We start from the raw sequence: 3,485 nt of genomic DNA, 5'->3' as shown, positions 1-3,485 counted from the left end.
CTCCGGTGCCATTCTAGATCTCGGGACGAGATCCTCTCGTAGTGGTGGAGTGTTGTAACGCCCCAAGACCGGAGCTTCAGATGCCTTCCAGGGTTTCCGAGATTCGTTGTGTGATTTTGTTTTGTTCGTGCATTCATCTCTGCATCATGTGCATTGCATCATGTCATCATGCCATCATATCATTAATTTTTAAAACCTCAACTAAATAAATTGCATAGATCTTTTGATCTATTTAAACCGAGGGAACTCACATGGTGACTTCTCTTTATAACATACCCTCCCGATATTAGGGAGCTATATTAAATATTCCATTTATTTGGAATTACCCATAACCCACTTGCAAAATATCCCATGCCGTTGTTATCTCAATTCTTGGTCTCCAACCTTGCCCATAAATTATTTCATCATTTTCCGGAGCTCCACCAAAAATCCGAACATTTTTGGACCTTCCCAAACCTCACTTCCTATTCAAATCATTTGAATTTAATTCAAATGAGTTTGAATTTACATCTTTCAATCATGCCTCTTTCCATTTTCTTGGAACAAGTGTATTTTTGCGAGTTCGGAAAATAATCCCCTTGTCTAACTTCTTCCTCTAACCTCCTTTTCTTTTCTTTCTCATCTCTATATTTTTTTCCTTTCTTTTAGTAGTGAGAGAGATTCCAGCCCAACCGGCCTCTCAAGGCCCAGCCGATCCCTCTAACCCTAGCTCGACCTCCTCTCTCTCGATCCATCCCTCCTCTCGTTCCCTCCTCCGCCGCCAGCCACTCGTCCCGCTCGGATCGTCCTCGATCCCCATCTCTCCCTCCTCTCGATCTCTCCCTCTCCCTCGCTCGTGCCCCCCATCCGCTCAGAAAGACAGAGGAGCAGAGCCCCGCTTCCTCGCGCCTCCGCCTCCGCCCAAGGCCTCGCCCTTCCTTCTCCCCCGCGTCCCCATCGCCACCCATCGCATCGAGCTCCCCCCCAGCCATCTTCGCCGGCCGCCCGCACCACCGCCTCGCCCCTCTCAGCCTCCTGCGCCCGTGCCCCTCCTCTGCCTCGTCTCTGTTTCCGGCCGTCGACAGCGAGCAGCTCCGTCGGAGCTCGTCCCCGAGCGCGCCCAACCTCCTCCTTCGCCCGTGGCCTCCTCCTCGTCGCCTCTGCGTGCGACCCTGCTCCCGCGCGCCTCCTCGCCCGCGCGACTCCTCCACAAAGCAGCCTGCCGTGCCCCGTCGGTCGCCTGACCGCCCCTTCCCTCGCCCGTCTCCGGCTAGGTCCGAGGTCTAGGGACCGGGTCCTCCTTAGCTCGGCCATCCCCGTCGTCTGCCCCGCGCGCCGCCCAGTGGCTTCGCCTCCCGCAACCCCGCGGCGTCGCCTCGCCCTTGTCCCGCGTTGCCTCGGCCAGCCCTGTGTTGCTGTTTGCATCCGCAAAGACCCGAGGCATGAGTGTGCTCCACTGCTAGTTTCGTGGACGAAGAGTACCTCTACGATGACCCTGGATGTCTACGAGCGTCAAGTACCACTACAACCCATGTTCGACTACGTGGATTCGCCAAGTACTACGACCACCGCGTTCCATTTCGTCACTGTCAAGGCCGAGAGGACGTCAAGTACCATGAAGACGAGGACCCGTGTACAACTACCGTCGACCTGAACAACTACGAAAACATGTACCATCTACCGTCGCCCGAAGACCCGTGTACCACTACCGACGCCGTGTACGACTACTTCCCACGACAACACTTGAACAACTACTTCCACTACGCCCGAATACCGTGGATGCGACAAGTTCCTCTCCGGACATGTACGACTACCGTTGCCAAGATCGCGAGTACCTCTACCATTGCCGTGAACAACTACTTCCCTCGACGAACTCGACCCGCTCCGAAACGCACGCTTCGAAGGTATAACCGCCGAGAACGACCGCCCGTGACCTAATGCATGTGTTGAATGAGATGAACCGTATGTTTGCACCGTGTCCGAATTGTCACTCGTTTTCCATGCTGCCGTCCCGTGGGAACCCGGAATCCGGGGGCACCCCACCATCCTTGCACGACACTCTCACGCCCACTTCCTTTGCACCGGTATCTCCATGAGCTACCGGAACCGATATGTTGCCGTGGCATCATTTTCGGATATGTTGTCGTGGCACCATTTCTGTTTCACCGCCGTGGCACCTTTTTCGTTCCGCCATGGTGACCAAATGCCTCGTATCATGCTCATGTCAACATTTTCATAATAATTGCATAAACTTGCATAGGTCATCCGCTTCATGATAACAACATTTAAAATGTTTAAAATTGTTGCTTGCTTTAAATTGCTAAATGATATGGGGATTCTCCAGAATTGTTGTTTGTTGCTTCCGGCCTCATTTAACCTTGACTAGATAGGTAGTTTTCATTTGCTTCACCCTCTTGCCATGCTTAACAACATTTAATATTGTTGGGTACATAACCGAGAGAGAACTAAATAATTGATGTGGTGTTTCGTCAATATGCAACTCGTTGCATATTGGGCTCCATTTAACTTGTAGTTTTGTTTGTGCATATTGCCATGCCATGCTATTTAAACCGGGCATGCATCATACTTGTTTGCGCATCATGCCATGTTTATGTGATGGTTGTTTACTATGTTGTTTGTTTCTTTCCGGGTTGCTTCTCTCGTTAGCTTCAGTTTCGTTCCGGAGATGTGAGGATTCATTCGTCTACGACCGTTGTCTTCTTCTTGGACACGTTCTTCTTCCTTGCGGGATCTCACGCAAGATGATCATACCCTCGAAATCACTACTATCTTTGCTATGCTAGTTTGCTCGCCCTTTTGCTTTGCCACTGCTACGATGCCTACCTTTTGCTTGTCAGCCTCCGAATTGCCATGCTGAACCTCTAACCCACCATTGTCCTAGCAAACTGTTGATTGGCTATGTTACCGCTTTGCTCAGCCCTTCTTATAGCGTTGTTAGTTGCAGGTGAAGATTGGAGCCGTTCCTTGTTGGAACATTTATTTTACTTGTTGGGATATCATTATATTGCTATGTTGTCTTAATGCATCTATATACTTGGTAAAGGGTGGAAGGCTCGGCCTCTCGCCTAGTGTTTTGTTCCACTCTTGCCGCCCTAGTTTCCGTCATATCGGTGTTATGTTCCTGGATTGTTGCGTCCCTTACGCGGTTGGGTTATAATGGGAACCCCTTGATATTTCGTCTTGATTAAAGCTTGTCCAGCAATGCCCAACCTTGGTTTTACCATTTGCCACCTAGCCTTTTCTTTCCCTTGGGTTCTGCAGACTCAAAGGTCATCTTATTTTACCCCCCCCCCCCGGGCCAGTGCTCCTCTAAGTGTTGGTCCACCTGTCAGCTACCGGTGGCCACCAGGGGCAACTCTGGGCTGGCCTACCCGTATCTAGGACAATCTGAGTGTGCCCTGAGAAAGAGATATGTGCAGCTCCTATCGGGATTTGTCGGCACATTCAGGCGGTGTTGCTGGTCTTGTTTTAACCTGTCGAAGTGT

Source organism: Triticum dicoccoides, chromosome 5B, assembly GCF_002162155.2.
Source record: "Triticum dicoccoides isolate Atlit2015 ecotype Zavitan chromosome 5B, WEW_v2.0, whole genome shotgun sequence".
Classification (NCBI taxonomy): Eukaryota; Viridiplantae; Streptophyta; class Magnoliopsida; order Poales; family Poaceae; genus Triticum; species Triticum dicoccoides.
The sequence above is the reverse complement of the archived record's forward strand: the minus strand, read 5'-3'. Positions refer to the sequence as shown.